Source organism: Stegostoma tigrinum, chromosome 16 (genome assembly GCF_030684315.1).
Source record: "Stegostoma tigrinum isolate sSteTig4 chromosome 16, sSteTig4.hap1, whole genome shotgun sequence".
In the NCBI taxonomy this organism is placed as follows: Eukaryota; Metazoa; Chordata; class Chondrichthyes; order Orectolobiformes; family Stegostomatidae; genus Stegostoma; species Stegostoma tigrinum.
In genome coordinates, this window is record NC_081369.1 from 42,708,867 (window position 1) to 42,726,673 (window position 17,807).

General features: G+C 40.9%; 1 protein-coding gene and 1 long non-coding RNA gene across 2 annotated transcripts in view; one reads left to right on the plus strand and one right to left on the minus strand.

Moving 5' to 3' along the window:
• LOC125459774 (golgin subfamily A member 4) overlaps window positions 1-17,807 on the minus strand; it is a 709,733-nt gene that overhangs the window by 133,124 nt on the left and 558,802 nt on the right. The gene's annotated exons all lie outside the window — the stretch shown is intronic.
• Window positions 1,272-12,392, plus strand: LOC125459775 (uncharacterized). The gene is made up of 3 exons (XR_007249103.2): window positions 1,272-1,362; window positions 5,313-6,259; window positions 9,328-12,392. It is a non-coding gene; the product is annotated as an uncharacterized LOC125459775 (long non-coding RNA).

Sequence of the window (17,807 nt, forward strand, 5' to 3'; positions counted from 1 at the left end):
CAAGATATTAGATAAAGCTAGCTTTAGTCCTTTATTGGTAAGTGAGTTTTTTTTTTAAATGTATGATGAGTGATAATTACAGTTAAAAGATCTCTTTGGCTCTGAATGGTTAAAGAACCTTACTACCAAAACCAAAGGGCATATTGTAGAGTGTGTTGCCCAAGATCACATGCCAGTTTATGATATGTCTATGCAGTAAAAGACTGCAAAACTTTATAGGGAACTGCCACAACGGGAATAGCAAGTGTCAGTGCTTCACTACTGACTGCAAAACTCAGGCTGCTGTATACTGACTTTGTGTTTAAATATTTCACAAGCAGTAAGAGCCTAGAGTTGATGTGGCAAAACTTGCACTGCTGACACTGTCCTTGAATAACATATGTTGTGAGATGTATTGTGCAAGTTGATGATGTGAGAAAAATCTATAAAAATGATATTGAGGGAGTAAACAGATTAAGAATTGTATTATCCTAACAAGAGCAGTATTAAACTGAATATGCTCAAGCCATTATTAATATATTTTGTTAACTAATTTGAGAGACCTTGTTTGCTAGTTGTATTTAAATTGGCTACTGGGTTACCTACATAGCTACAATGATTGTATTTTAGAAGTCTTGAATTGATTATGTAGTCTTTTGAAATATCCTAAAGATGTGATGAGATGCTAGGTAAATGTGAGCTTTTTTGTTGCCTGTACATATCATTAGTGCACCATCGTTTACCAGAATTGTAAACTGAATAAAACTGGAAAAGGAAACAAGAATGCTGCTGTGAAAAATGCCTCATGATTGAAAAACTGGGCAACCTAGTCAAATAATGAATGTGTAGACTATTTATTCTAAAATGAAGACATAACATGCAGCACTCTTACACAATCTTTCTTCGACATTGGTTAACATGTTATTGATTACTGCAAATCACAATTTCACCATGTCATCAACAAGGAACAATGAAAAATAATTTACACATACGCTTGCAGAAGCAGCATATGGACACCATTGTTAAATTCTGAAAGCAAGGATTACTTCTTAATTTTTATTAAAATGGATACTTTTGATTTTGTGTCAAATATGCTGCTCGCCATGCTTATCTAACTGCATGCATCAAATTTTGTGTTGGTCAGCAGGTTTCAGATATTTTCAAAGTGCTAGCATTTCTATAAAATCATCAGAAACAGACTTGTATTGTACATGTTAGTGAACACAATAAATCACCAACAGGGGGTGTTAGTCACTGCTGTTTCACTATAATAATGTAGGCTTGTTCCATTCTCTCCTCTCTAAGGAGGCATTACAACAGACGGCTGCTGAACTTGCTTGGCCCATAAATCTGTGTCGAATGGATCAAAAATTTAATCAAAAGGTACGTAGCAGCTGAAAAATTCCCCATTTACTCCATTTCCACTCCTCTTTCTGCGGGCAAAATGATAAAACAGTGCTTTTGTATAGCTGGGGAGAAGATGTGGCCCACAGGGAAAAATCGTTAGGAGGACAAAATTTGTAATAGAACTGAAATATACAGAGAACATGGAGCACCTCTCCTGTACGGTATTGATTCTTCTTTGTAATCTTTCCTATCTTTACCATCAGTCATTGCATGTGTCTTAAAAATAATCATATGCTTTACTATGTAGCCAAATTAGTAAAATTAACTTTAATAAAAAGAAACCGAAAATTAAAGAGAGAGAAATCACAGCTGCTAATACTTAAAAAAAAATTCTCCAAGGCATGCTTCAGATTGACCCTCTCCCCATGGGTAGTTTTAATAAGCTCCAAAATCCCATCCTTGTTAGTAAAGCCAGATAGTAAGAAATAAAAAGGTTCATCAATTCAATGCCTGAGGCATTCTTACATTTCTAATACAGCAGAGGACATTTCTGATGCTAGGCAAAAGGTTAAGCACTGCTGTATCTCTATAATATATAACAGATATATAAGGTCTAGAAACAATAGTCCCATGTCTTCTCCAGGTCACAGCCATAAAACAAAAACACTAAGATTTGAGATACAAGCGTGAATAATCAAAATAATCATGAGAATTTCTCATATATTTTTCAGCCTCAATGTGTTTTTGAAATTTTCATCAAAGCATTTAGTTAAGTACACCAAATAAAGATAATTAATAAAAAAATGTGAAAAACTAAGCAATTTATGTAGTTTCATTAGGCAGGTGTTCAAGGCATGTATCTTCAGCAAGTGAAGGAAACCCATATACTTTCAGATCAATTTTTGCAGCTTAATTTATTTATATAAATAATTACCAACTGAATAAGGTAAAGGAGAACAGATCTTCAAAATATCTTTCAATCTCCAGCATTTTACTATAGGCATTGAACCATTGTACTGGTGCTGTTTTACATTGCTAGCTCAACATACAGATATTTCTGTCCAAATGTCAGATTTTCTTCATGTCATTTCCTTTGCAACATTGTCTCAATTACAGCAATTGCCATAAATCACTTTTATTTATCAAACTTTATAAATTTCAATATAATCAACTACATTTATTGGCAAAAGAACTTTAATATTGCACTTGAGCTGAAGATATTAGTTACAGTTATTTTCCAATCAACCTGTTCAGCGATGCTATTACACATCTCTGGAACAGGTAGGATTTGAACCTTGGACTGCTGGCTCGAAGTTAGGGGCACCACTATTATGATACAAGAGCTGCTAAGTAGTTAGTTACATGCTTAGACATGCTAAGTAAGTTTTATGATAGATTAAGTAAAAGAATTAGTCTGCTTTAACAAAATAACCATAGTTTCAGAATAAGAGATAACAACGTGTGGGGCTGGATGAACACAGCAGGCCAAACAGCATCTCAGGAGCACAAAAGCTGACGTTTCGGGCCTTGACCTTTCATCAGAGAGGGGGATGGGGAGAGGATTCTGAAATAAATAGGGAGAGAGGGGGAGGCGGACCGAAGATAGTTAGAGGAGAAGATAGGTGGAGAGGAGAGTATGGGGGGGGGGGGGTGGTAGGGAGGGGATAGGTCAGTCTGGGGAGGACGGACAGGTCAAGGGGGTGGGATGAGGTTAGTAGGTAGGAAATGGAGGTGCGGCTTGAGGTGGGAGGAGGGGATAGGTGAGAGGAAGAACAGGTTGGGCAGGTGGGGACGAGCTGGGCTGGTTTTGGGATGCAGTGGAGGGAGGGTCCTGTTTCCTGGGTTTAATTACAATTTTTTTTATTGCCACTTATTTATCATTGGCAATAAAGAGCTATTTTTCAGGATCATTAATCCTTGACCAGGTTATCCCTTTTGTACTCAAAACTGATGCACAAATACCCTGTTTAAGGGTTTAGTTGACATTTGGAGGTCATGGGATATTTAGAATAAATTTTGGGAAACTGTGAGCTTGCCAGTTATACACAAGAATCACATGAATGATCAAATCAAGAGGTAGCAGGTCAGGGAATAAAATGGGAGGATAATATAATTAAAGAAACAGCTCATCACAGAAATCTGCTCATTCTACTATAGAAACCCTACAATCACTTGACAAAGTAGGAATTCTCCTTGCACTGCTTACTTCTAAGAAAAATATCTCATTTTGAACAAAATATCTGGCTGTCAAAGTGTTTTTGCCTACAGGGGCAAGCCCTCATGCTTAAATATGATTACAAGGATGGGATAAGCCACTTCAGGACTGTAGCAATGAAGTGACCGATTAAGGGACAAGTACCTTTACTTTACTAGCTGCGGTTAGGAAAGGTCTTCCTTACAGGTGAAGAACTGGCAATTTAAATGGATATCAAAGAATCAGTGACTGGAGACTTAAGCTTCAAATGATCAAAGTGTTTTCAAGGTAAAGGAGAACTGGAGGGTGGTATGAAGTGCTGCCAGGGTAGATCAGAACTGTTGCATGGCAGGCCAGAATCACTTGGTTGTAGATCTGAACTGTTCAGTGGAAAAGGTCAGAATTGCTGCAAGGTAGAGGCCAGGAGCAAAATATGGCCATAGAATAAGAATAATAAACTTAAGATAGTGATGAGTGAAAATATAAAGATACACGAGAAGCCACTATCCTTAGTTGGGTACCGGAAACATTGATAACTCAGCTCCTGGGTAAATCAAAAAGGGAAATAGGCCTGTTGTAGAAAACAGCGCCAAGGATCTTTTACCGAATGAAAGGAATGAATGAGGGGCTGGGAGAATAGAGCTCTTGAAGTCATATGTCAAGGCAAGGGGAAAAGCAGGAAGCGGACAAAAGGTAAAGCAGAGGTATGGGAAGTTGAGGAGGAGAGACACAATAATCAGGCCACCTACAGGTTTTGTAGTTAGAATGTGAGACCAGAACAGATCATGCATGATGTACGAGAATCTCTGGCAGTCTCAAAAGTAAGTTATAGCAATGGAGAGGAATCATCTTGGCTTGTGACCTCCATGGGGTAAGGGATCTGTACTGAGGACAGACAACAGGGTTTGAGAGAGAAAGAAATGGAATTTGTAGTCTCATTGACTTCTGAGGAACTGGAGAGCCTGGCCTTAGGGGTGGAGAACTGACACAAGAGCAGCAGTTTCATGTCACTTTCTGGATTGAAAGTAGGATTCCATGGTTTTGATAAAACAGAAGAGAATAAGTTATTAATAGCACCTAACTCCAGGGGTGTACTCAATCCTACGAGAAAAAAAAACAGAATGGCTTGAGGCACATCAGATGAATTGATACCTAGTTGTCACTGATTATGGGCTTCAGAAAAAGGACATTGGACAACTAGTTCAGAATCCTCACTAAAGACTGGTTATGAAATGTTGCTGTTAAATCTGACACACTGTGTTGCAACTTCTTTGTTTTGTTCTGGAGTGAAAAAGAGAGGGAGAAAGAGGGTAGAGAGAGAGAAAGAGAAAGACAGAGAGAGAGACAGAGAGAGAGATAAATACATAGACTGAGCAATCACCTCTTCTGTGCATTTGCAGGCTGGTGCCTTGTGGTCTGTTTTGTAGGTGGTTTTAAGGCAGTTTGTTGTTTCATAATTAGATTTAATTTCTATGTGTTTGCTTTAAGAGCATGTGCTATCTATTATCTTTGTCTGTGGAATGAATGAATTTATTTACTATGTGAGTGATATTTATATATGTGACTTTTGAAGATGATCAGGGAATGGTTAGGTCCTATATGTAAAATCAGGCTTAGTACTTTGCTGACAAGGACTTTATCAAGTCCTAGTGACCAGCGACATTTGCATGCATGGATAAGGGAAAGGACAGGATGGTGGAGGCACTGGATATGGATCAAGGAGAATGGAAGCACAAAGAATAATAAGGACTAAATGGTGCCAACTAGTGTCCATTACATTCTCTCTTTACAGGAGCATGAAAGCCACAGTATTGGTGCTATATCTGGCAATCATGATTGTGGAAGGAACTGATTGAGGGTCCCACTTCTATAAGAACTTGAGATGTCTCTTGCAATCAGCTGTATGGAAAGTTAAGTTCCACCGTTAACTAATTAATATGCATAAGGAATAGTTGGACAATAAGGAATGGGGAACAGCAAATGCCTGAAATCACAAAGCAATGAGGTTCCCTTTAGATGTAAAACTGTTATGTATAAATCTAGCATCAGAATTATCCACTGTAGTTTAAATGCTATCATCCCCATTATATCTGTATGGAGTTACTTGTGATGAATTAATTATTATCAATTTATTCATTTTCCGATTGTGTAGCCAGTGAAGCTGACTGCAGGCTCACATTGTTGATAATCTGTTCAGTGTTTGTAGTCCGAATAAGACTAATTACTAAACTTCATTAAGTGTACATGAGTACTTTCGGTAACTGAATTACACTGCTCGAGTCAACAATTCAATCATAACATTTATTTTAAAGAAAATTGTATTGCTAGAATAATTGCGTACAGATTCAGTCAGTATTTATTAATGAATTACAGTTATTAGCCATAACAATGTTATTAACTTATAAATGATAATGAGCAAAGCAATGTTTAAACAGAATTTTAAGTCAATTTGAACATGACCAACATTAAATCAAAACACTTCACAACATAGGGACAGTGGAAGATATGAAATGATCGAAGGACCTTGGTACCCAAGAATGATACCCTATAGGAATTTCCTACTATCGGCCAGGTGCAGAGAACAATGTTTATCTATATTACTTAGGGATAGGGATAGGTGTCACATATGATTTAAGCATCAGCCTAAACTGTACCCTTGAAATTTTCAGTGATCACCATGAATTAATTCAGATGGCACACCGTGGAGAATGACTGCAAGCAAGTCTCAATAACAGTGTGGTAATATCCACTGCCAAGTTTTCACTTGACTTTCTGTGTCCACCCTTAGTCTCAACAACAATCAAATTTTTAATGATAACTAACATTTGACCTCCCCATTGCTGTCAATGAGTGTAACTCATAATCTAATGGAGGATTTGCTGAGATACCCACTTCCCAATAGGAAGCAGATCCTAAAACATCCAGAACATTTACGGTAGATGAGGAGAGAGGCTCAGATGGCAAATTCAATGGGTCCAATGTCTGAATGAAGATGTGGAAGCCAAACTGGAAGATGCATAATAGTGGCAGTTGGTTTGGGACTCGGGTATTAAGATGGCCATTGGCCCCTGGACAAGAATTGCTTCCAATGTGCTAGTGGTGATGCAGTTGCTAATTGCTATTGGACTTTGGATGAAATGTTGTATTGTTCCATTGCGTGAGTAGTAACAAAAGCACTCAGTAAGACTGAGGAGATCCAGGACATAATAGATATAACTTAATATGTACAAAGGAACTGAGGGCATTGTTGTTAAGTTTGCAGATGACACAAGGATAGTGGAGGTATAGGTAACGTTGACAATCTTGGGCAGTCTCGGAGAGAGGGGAAAGAAATATTAGATGAAATACAATGTGAAGGTTGTGCACTTTGGCAGGAAGGATAGAGGTGTAGACTATTTTCTAAATGGGAAATGGTTTCAGAAACTTGAAGCACAAAGGGACTTAGGAGGCCTAGCTCACAATTATCTTAAGGTTAACATGCAGATTCAGTATGTCTTTATACATTCACACGATGAGGGCGTCACTGGCTAAGCAGCATTTATTGCTTATCCCTAATTGCCCAGAGGGCAGTTATGAATTAACCCCATTGCTGTGGGTCTGGAGTCATATGTAAGCCAGACCAGGTAAGGATGGCAGTTTCCTTCCTTAAAGGACATTAGTGAACCAGATGGGTTTTTCCCCAACTACCAACAATTGATTCATGGTCATTAGACTCTTAGTTCCAGACATTTATTGAATTCAAATTCTACCATCTGCTGTGGCGGGATTTGAACCTGGGTCCCCAGAACATTAGCTGGGCCTCTGGATTAACAGTCCAGTGATTATACCACTAGACCATCATCTCCCCACTGGCCACCTGGCAGTTAAGAAGGTCAAATTGCTGCACAGAGGCCGGTATCCCATCACCAAGTCACCCATCATTCGATGTTCTATTTGATTAATGTCCATGTGATCTGTGGTCATTGTTACCACTTTCTGGAGGACTGTACCCACTACCCTGGCAGCTGCTACGACTCCTACATCTGGGAGCACTGTCGTGTAATTGATCCTGGTGCATTCTAAGGTTGGTTTATGGGAGAGAATGAATACACACTGTGTCCATGGCTCATGATGCTATTGTGCAATTCCCGGATTGATGTGGAGTGCAGCTATAATGTTGCTCATGCTTTGCAAAGGTAGATCAGGGTATAGAACTGCTGAACTTGAGGTTCAGTTGCTTGGACTGGTCTGAGTGGCCTCTCCAGTATAGACTGGACACCAGTTTGTTACATCATCCTGGTGGGCTGTGCCCTTTACAATTGAAGCAGGCAACATCAAACTTCATCTCTAACTGTTCTTCCTGCCCTTGAGTCCCAATATTACACTTCAACACTCTGGTACTCTAAATTCTCCCCATGGAAGACACAGCGCTGGTCACAGCCAATAAACCTCCTCCTGTAGCCTACCATGAGCTCCAATGATGTTCCATCTAGCCCTGACATGCATTGCATTTCCAGCCCTCATCACTGTCCTTGTTCCCATTTCTAAACAGGCCTCTGCTTTGCTCTGGTAACCTTGAAACCCCATTCCTTTTGAAAGGTACCTCTCAGCTGCCTCGACAGGCCCTCCCTGCAGCCCCGTATACATTCAGCACAAGGACCCTCATGACCGTATTCACCCCAGATCTATGACTGTCTGATGGATAACCCCTGGACATGACTGACAAGATCCCTGACTGCTGTGTTTGGAGCTCCCTGACTATTTGTGACGGCCCTACAGGACTGATCATTGCTCACTTTCCTGTCAAACATGTGCCCTGACAACGACCAGCCACAGTGGATGATTGATCATGACCAAATCTCCAGATTCTGCATGGACTGTGCCCTTGGCTGATGTTACAGGGATCCTCTGACAGACTGGAGCTTCCTCTTGATATTTTCTGACATGGCCATTTAACTGAATGAACATGCAGTGTGTTTGCTGCACAGGCACCTACCAAATGTTGCAGATGGTATCTGTACCGTTGAGTGTTATACAGCAAGACATTCCACCCACTGGACAGATCCCTACTGAGGAGCATGACAAGCATCTGTCTATGTACTGACAACCATTGGCTCTGACTGAAGTGCCAGAGTGCTAACAGGCGTGGTACGGCATACCATGGCAAGACAAGGTACGAATGATGCAAACATGAATGTAGGCACTATGTGAGCGATAGCTCTGAGATGTAGCTTTGTCCATTTTGTGAGCTAGATGCTTGTCCCTGCGTGTAAAAGATCCTTTTCAACATTAATTGCCAGTGCACCTGCAATGTAGTCTAAACTTCCTTTGCATCTTGTCAGTGGATTGGAGAGGTGCCATGAGGATTGTGTCAGATGTCAGATGCCAATGTCCATCAAAGATGGATGGATGTGGCTTGTGCCCAAGGATTGTGCCTTGAGATGCTTTTGGTGGTAACCAACATGGAGGCTGTTTGCAGTCAGTGACTTCCATGTTGAGAATTCCCAATGGCTAGCTTGTCTAACACATTTGGAAAACTGTGAAGATGAAAATTAATGTGGTGAGTGGTGCTGTTAATAAAGTATTTACAAAGCTGTAATCCCCATTAATTGGCAACTCACCACTGCCTAGCAAGAAACTTGAGATTGCACTGACCCAACTGGCAATGTTGGAGCAGGCTGCCTGAGTCTGGTGGTGTGGCCTCCTCAGCCCATCCTCCAGGAAAAGGATACCCCTTCTTTGCACCACTGATTGCACACTGTCAGTCTCATTCATTACACACCATTTCTAACTGGCCTCAACTGTGTCTCCCTCTTTTGTTTTACTAGTACCAACAGGATGTCCACCAACTCTGCGAAGATATAGCCTGATCTGCTAATGCCACCTCCTTGACCACTGAGGATGAGAGTACCAAGGCCTCGGCAAGGCTGCTATCTTGATGCTTGCCAGCTCTGATACTGACATCTTGCAGTAAATGTTAGCCTTAGGACATTTGGGAGCAGAAGCTGGCGAGCACCTCACTGTGACAGTTCTGCAGCTGGTCGAGGAAGAAATGTCCCAAGCTGCTGACACTCCTAGGACAGCTGGAGGTCAGGCACCTCCTCAGGTCCTGGCAGAAGACGACCCAGTGGGTTGAACATCCGGGACTTTGTCCAGCTGCACAGGGAGGAGCACAGGAGTGGCAGATAGGTGTATGGGAGATGACGGCCTTCATTGCCCAGCAGCACAGGAGTTCCCCTACACAATGGGGAACCAGTTGTCCCGGGGTTGTAACTGTTGGGCTGCCCCCATGGACAGGTTGTTGACTGACATGGAGAACCAGGTCCAGCTTCAGGGGCTGCTGGAGAGGCGCGCACACTTGTACTCCATTGCCCCAGCTGCTGGTCTTCAGGGCTGAAGGAATAGCAACTGGGCATGGAGAACCTGGTCCATATTCCATGTGTCCCTCCTCACAAGGAGCCACGGCAATGCCAGAAGATACCTGCCTAGCCCCTGAGCAGAGTCCTCTCAGGGCACTCCAGACGTAGCTATGCCCTCCACCCTACTTTCAAAGATGTTAATCTTCTGCCATTAAGTGTGCCATTTCAATTATGTGATATTCTTCTGCATCAAGAACCTCTGCAGCATCCCAGATTATGGCTGCTGGCTGTCAACACCAATTATTTAAATTTTGGAGGACAAATTTGGCAGAATAACAAGTGCCTTGGATGTTTGGGTTTGAAGTAACAGGGTTGCGATTGTCATAATGCAGAATATACACAAGCTGTCGACAATTCAGGATGCTGAGCTATTTTTGTTCAATGCTTCCCTATGTTCAGCAATTTGTTTTCAGAGATGTATTACATTTATTTAACTTAGAAGAATTATGGAGAATTGCATATTCATTTTACCTTTGCTGCTTGTGCAAATAAATGGTATTCACAGAGCGCCAAATAATCGATAATATAAATTTTAATAAGCTTCACTCGTTGTATAAATGTGTTAAATTTTAGATTGGATTGTACTACATGCAGTTTTCAGCAAAAGAAGTTTTTTGCTTTTGGGGAGGTGCCTACAAAGTTGCAATGTATTCTTGTAAAAGTATATATATTTATTTATACAAGAGATGTGAACGTCACTGGCAAATCTAGCACTTATTGCCATTCCATTGATCATTCCATTATACTATATCCTGCACAAGTGACAGATTCAAGCTGTTTTAGGATGTCAAAGAGCCTGTATACAATCTCTTGCAAGCAGCAAATATTCTATCCTGCCACATTACACTGATTAAACAACCGTGCTTAAATTTCTGTAGAAAATTAAACAATTAGTCATTCCAGTGAAAGCTCAAAGAATTCCCAACCTTTAAGCTCCGGAAAACCAGTTCCTTTTGGGTTCATACTTATTAGTTGTTGGTTTGTTTTATGGGCTTGGAATGTTCGGAGAGACCTTATTTTTAAACACTTTTGTCTCAATGGTTGATAATTCCAAACTAAAATCTTAAAATTTGTTACATTATTATGCAAATTACTTAAAATATAGATTTCTACTGAGTTCTTGTGTGTCAGTGGTATGTATCTTTGCATTCCATGATGATTAAAATTTAGACAGCCCTACTCTACAATAGCCATTCACAGCAATTCCAGACTGGATTGTTGGAAGATGTTGAATCGATAAAAATACATGGCTAACAATCCCAAAGCAACGAATCTAACTCTGGCTTAGCACTGTATCTGTCTTCAGCTTTGACCATGAAATGTTTTTTTTCCACTGCTTTGTTGTAACTAATTTAAGAGCTATCGAATATCAGAGTCAACAAGTTCACTTAAAGTATTTACCAAATCTGTTTGATTTTTCTAATTGGACAACAAGTATTGTTTTAAATTTTAAGACTATTGATCACGAAGAAGGATATTAACATTGCATGTGATATGTACATTTTTCACTAGAAATTCATCGGAAGGTTCTCCAAGACAAAGTGGGATAAGACTACTTTCTCCAGGGAGTTTCTCACCTCCTTACTTATATGAAGGGTCAGGCCCTAACTCTATATTTAGGCTGTAGTAACACAATAATTGTGAAACATCTTAGCAGAGTAACTGCAGACTTGTGCTCCAAACTACCATTGCTCGTAGCCAACTTATTCTAGTACAGCAACAATGCATCTACCCAGTAGTGCGCAAATTGTTTGTGGGTACAGTTATGAGGTTTGAAAGATTATTATATTTTATGACCGCTGCTTTAAATTTGAAGTAAATGAAGAGGGTCATGTGATCTATGCTGAAGTCTGCCTAATGGTAAACTTAGCAATTTGATTGTTTGATATCAATGGAGGCTTACGTTAGTTTACAATGAGAAGGTAAAACATATTTGCACACAGAGGAAATGGTAGTTCCTGAGCCTACAATGAGTAGAATCTCAAAGTCCCACAAAGTTGTTAAAGATACTGAGCTGTCAACACTTGTGCTGTAAACAATCCATTTACTTCAAACATTACAGCGAGTTGGGATCAAAGATAGGTAATTAGCATTTCTACCTCAATGTAGGGTAATGTATTTTGGGGGAGGCAATGGCTTAGTGCTATTCTCACTGGAATATTAAGTCAGAGACCAAGGCAATGGGGACTCGGGTTCAAATCCTGCCATGGCAGATGATGGAATTTAAATTCAGTCTGGAATTAAGAATCTAAATGACGATCATTAATCCATTATCATTTATCAGAAAACCCACCTGGTTCACTAATGCCCTTGAGGGAAGGAAACTGCCATCCTTACTTGGTCTAGACTTCATGTGGCTCCAGACCCACAGCAATGAGGCTGACTCTTAACTGCTTTCTGGGCAATTAGGCCTAGCCAATGATGCCCACATCCCACGAATGAATAAAAAATATTGTCATTGAAACGAGGTTTCAGGAAGCCATGTTTGAGATAATTTGATTCAATAAAAGATTAAAGAATGAAATTTTGTCTTGTCATTTATTCAACGCAGAATTCAAATCTCTTTTAAAAAGTCTCAATGGAGAACATAACAATATCCTGTTCACCAAAACTAGGATAATTCCAATCAGGTCAAATGTCGCAAATTTTGTTGTCATGACCGGCTCTTGGATGAGCACCCAGTTTGTCAGGATCAGATCCTGGGTGAAGTTCCCATGATATTACAGCTCCAGATAGGTCACCACAAATTGTCACACCCCTGACTGCAGGGATGAATTGACTGTTCTGCTATATTCACCCATCCCTTTGGTTCATCACACCATGGTTAATTTACAAAGGGACCACCTCTATTGTGGCTACCATTCTCCTAGACCAAATGAATTTATGTTTTAAAGTAGAGAATTTTACCAGGTTTTCTTGAATTACACAAAGTAATTGTATTAATTATTATATATAAGAAGGAACAGTACTAGAACACAGATACACACGTACATGTCAAAAATTGTAAAGTGAGTGCAAAAAACAGTTAGAATGTATATGGTTCAGCCCCTTTGGGTTGTTTGCGTGGATTGTACAGTGGAACATTGATAGTTGAACAACCGATTTAGCAATTCTTGGCTTTTCAGTTTGTTTGAAATGCTCTGCCTTGTTTCTTTTCAACTGGCTAGTTGGTTTTTAGCACTGAGAGTGAGAGTAAAGCTTTTACTTGCAATGCAGAGGTGACTAGTGTGACATTCACAGCAAAGCTATTGCACATACCAGACTAGCATACAAGACCTTTAGCTCAATAGAACACCATCTGTAGCACATAAAGACCAGGCCGAACTGGCTTTTAGCACATTTTCTTCTTTATTCTTTAAAGGGAAGGCACAAAACATTCTCTCTCACACTTTGTTGACCTTCCTCACATCATAGTCATAATTTGGGATAACTCCCGGGGAATTATAGTTCCGTTTGTAGTGCATTTCCCCGTCTCTAATTAAAACCCTTTGAAGCTTCCTTGACACCTTGTCAGGTGTGACATTCCAGGATCTCTCTCCAGGCAGCCACTGAATTTACATCTGCACTCAACCTTAGACTTTGGCATTTAAAAAGTGCTGTAATTAAAGTTTTGATTGTCTGCTGCTGACCTGTGGTCATGACACTTCTCCCACAAGACTAGTGAGGCTCATTTCCATTTCATTACAGAATGAGAAAAACAAATATAAAATATAAAACAGCAGACACAGTGACACACATATTCATTCTGCTAGCTTTGGTCAATTACGCTGCCTTTGTACTAACTGGATTGTCTTAGGTTCCAGACACGGCATCAGCAATCACATTTGAATTCTGGTCAATTTGAATAATTTTTTAAGTGGTTTAAGGAAGAAACTTCAATCGAAAAAACTGGCATTCTGGCAGCAAAAAGCATCTCTACAAAAGTTAACAGCTTCTTGTCAGTATAGACCAAGGTTAACCAGTATCATTTTGTTCTACATTACCAGGATATATTTACTTAAGGGGTACAAGCTGGTTCCCTTGATTACACCCACTAATGAAATCTCAATTTTCATAACTCCAGACAGGTTGTACCAATGTTGAGTTATGACATTTGAGCTCTAAAATGACTCAAACGCCTCTCAGAGGCTGATGAACAAGGTAGCAACATTTAATTGCACCTACACAAACTCTGAGTGTGTAATGACATTTGGGAAATGCACTAACAGGATCGGGAAGTTCTGTTCCAGAAAATACTATAGGCTAACCTCTTAGTCAATCCTATAAAGAGTAAGGTCTTCACAGCACTAGTGACCTATCTAGGCCATATATTGGGTCAAGGACAAGTACTGTCTTGAATTACAAAATAGCTCCATTACATATTCCCACAAAAAAAACTGACTATTATGAATGTTCCTGTGTATGGGAATATGTGGGTTCTACCAAGGGCATGTTCCAAATTTCAGCACAGTAGCTATGCTACTGACTTACCTACTAGAGAAAAAAGCAAAGGTAGCATGGACTGAAAAATGTCAAATTGTGTTTGAAAAGTTAAAGGCCCTTTTAAGAAACAAGCTTGTGTTTTCAACTTCAAACTTCAAACAAGCGATTGTACTAGCCATCAATGTGAGTAACATTAGGGCTGGGAATATCCTCCTTTTAGGAAGGTGATCCCTAAATACAGAGACCAATCAGGTACTTCTCAAAATAAACAAAACACCATGGGCTATCCCTCACACCCCGCCCCCGCCACAACCGCCCCAAGAGGATCCCCCTTGTTCTCACACACCACCCTACCAACCTCCGGATACAACGCATTATCCTCCGACACTTCCGCCATTTACAATCCGACCCCACCACCCAAGACATTTTTCCATCCCCTCCCCTGTCAGCTTTCCGGAGAGACCACTCTCTCCGTGACTCCCTTGTTCGCTCCACACTGCCCTCCAACTCCACCACACCCGGCACCTTCCCCTGCAACCGCAGGAAACGCTACACCTGTCCCCACACCTCCTCCCTCACCCCCATCCCAGGCCCCAAGATGACATTCCACATTAAGCAGAGGTTCACCTGCACATCTGCCAATGTGGTATACTGCATCCACTGTACCCGGTGCGGCTCCCTCTACATTGGGGAAACCAAGCGGAGGCTTGGGGACCGCTTTGCAGAATACCTCCGCTCAGTTCGCAACAAACAACTTCACCTCCCAGTCGCAAACCATTTCCACTCCCCCTCCCATTCTCTAGATGACATGTCCATCATGGGCCTCCTGCACTGCCACAATGATGCCACCCGAAGGTTGCAGGAACAGCAACTCATATTCCGCCTGGGAACCCTGCAGCCATATGGTATCAATGTGGACTTCACCAGTTTCAAAATCTCCCCTTCCCCTACTGCATCCCAAAACCAGCCCAGTTCGTCCCCTCCCCCCACTGCACCACACAACCAGCCCAGCCCTTCCCCCCCTCCCACTGCATCCCAAAACCAGTCCAACCTGTCTCTGCCTCCCTAACCGGTTCTTCCTCTCACCCATCCCTTCCTCCCACCCCAAGCCGCACCCCCAGCTACCTACTAACCTCATCCCACCTCCTTGACCTTTCCGTCTTCCCTGGACTGACCTATCCCCTCCCTACCTCCCCACCTACACTCTCTCCACCTATCTTCTTTACTCTCCATCTTCGGTCCGCCTCCCCCTCTCTCCCTATTTATTCCAGTTCCCTCTCCCCATCCCCCTCTCTGATGAAGGGTCTAGGCCCGAAACGTCAGCTTTTGTGCTCCTGAGATGCTGCTTGGCCTGCTGTGTTCATCCAGCCTCACATTTTATTACCATGGGCTATATTCTACTGTAGTGAAGGAATCCTTAGTTCAAGCACTTAAAGATGTTTTTCAAAAATCGAGAAAACTGGGGAAGGAATTCCTTTTGATTCTGCCAAGTTATTGCCGAGGAGCAGGTCGCTCCCATCCATGGGCAAATAGGGGATGAATCCTCTGGTGACTGGTCTGAACAGAAGTTCACACTCCAGATGCAGCAGATATAGGAGGACATTTGACTCTTTTTACCAGCATTTTGTCTAATCAAGTCTATTCCTTTAAATCTTCCTTGGCACCTCATCAGGTGCAATATTCCACGGAATTTGTCTCCCTTTTTCTGTCTCTGTCTCTCTCTTTGTCTCTCTAGGCAGCCACTGAAGTTATTTCTGTAGTCAGCTTTTGGTCATTTGTCCTTTGCTCGAAACATTTGTAATTGAAGTTTGATCTGTTCATAGGTAATGATTTGTGGTCATGATACTGTTAACTCTCAGTTATCAGTAAAGGTGATGAAATAGATTGGTAATAGTGCTATCAAGCTGCACTTAAACAGAAATAACCTGCTCATCAACACTTTGTTAGGGTTCCACCAGGGTTACTTGATTCCTCATCTCATTACAACCTTAGATCAAACGTAGATAAAAAGCTGAATTCAGGAGATGAAGTGACAGATCTTGACATCAAAGGACTGAGTGGGGAGAGCTGTGTCCATATGTAGGAAGATACAGATATCATCCAGGTTTGGCTGGCTATTGTGGGACGTCTCATACAACCCCATCATAGTGATTGCACCTTTCTGATTGCTGAGTTCTACCAATAGGCCTCACTGGATGATCCCTCTATTTCCATGAGCTATGTACTAGGTCATTAGCATTTCCAAACAGAAAGAAACTATCTACCTCTCCTGAACATTCAAAGTCATTAACTTCATTGATTCCTAAACAGCAATATTCTGGGGATTACTACTGACGAGAAATTGAACTTGACCGGTGGACCAGTTATATAAATACAGTGGCTGCATGAGCACATCACAGGCTAGGAATTCTGCACTGAGTAACTCAACTCCTGATTCTCCAAAGTCTGTTTACCATCTACAAGTATGATGGAATATCCTTTACTTCTCTGGACAAATGAGGGTTTAACAACTCTCATGAGGCTTAACACAATCGAAAGTATGACAATCTGTTTGATTGGTATGACTTCATCTACCTTAAACTTTCACTCTGTCTGCCACCATCACACAGTGGCTGCAATACCACAGACAAAATGCGCTGTAGCTAACTCACCAAGTTTTCAACAGAATACTCTACACCCATGGTATTTACCATATCGAAGGTTATTGTCAAAAATAAAATCCTATGGTGAAAGGGGTGGTATATTGGTATGGATAGAAGATTGGCAGGTTGCCAGGAAGAAGAGAGTAGCATAAGTGGGTCTTTTTCAGTTGGCAAGGATATTATCAGTGATGTGCCGCAGCAGTTAGTGTTAGAAACACAACTGCTTGTGATTCATGTGATTTATTTAGATGAAAGAATTTTGATTTGATTTGATTTATCATTATCATAACGTGCCTAATGAACAGTGAAGAGTTGTGTTTGCAGTACAGGTAGATCATACTATACAAAGATCTTGGGGTGATAAAACAGAGTGAGGAATACAAAGTTACAGCTGTAAAGAAGATGCATCAAAAGCAAGGTCAACATTAGGTGCAAAATTTGAGAGGTCCATTCCGAAGTCTAGTAACAGCAGTGAAGAAGCTGTTCTTGAAGATGTTGGTACATGTTTAAGCTTTTGTATCTCTGCCTGATGGAAGAGGTTGGAAGAGATTATAACTGGAGTGACAGGGTTCTTTGATGATGATAGATGCTTTTCCGAGGCAGTGAGAAGTACAGATGAAGTCAACGGATAGAAGGCTGGCTTGTGTGATCAACTACAATCAACAACTCACAACTCCCTGTAGTTTCTATTGGTCCTGGGCAGACAGAGGTAACGATTGACAAATTTTGTGACAGCATGAAGATGGATAGATAGTAACACAAGTTGTGAACAGGACATATAATAACCATAGAATAGGTTAATTAAGTTTATAAACATCTGCCAAA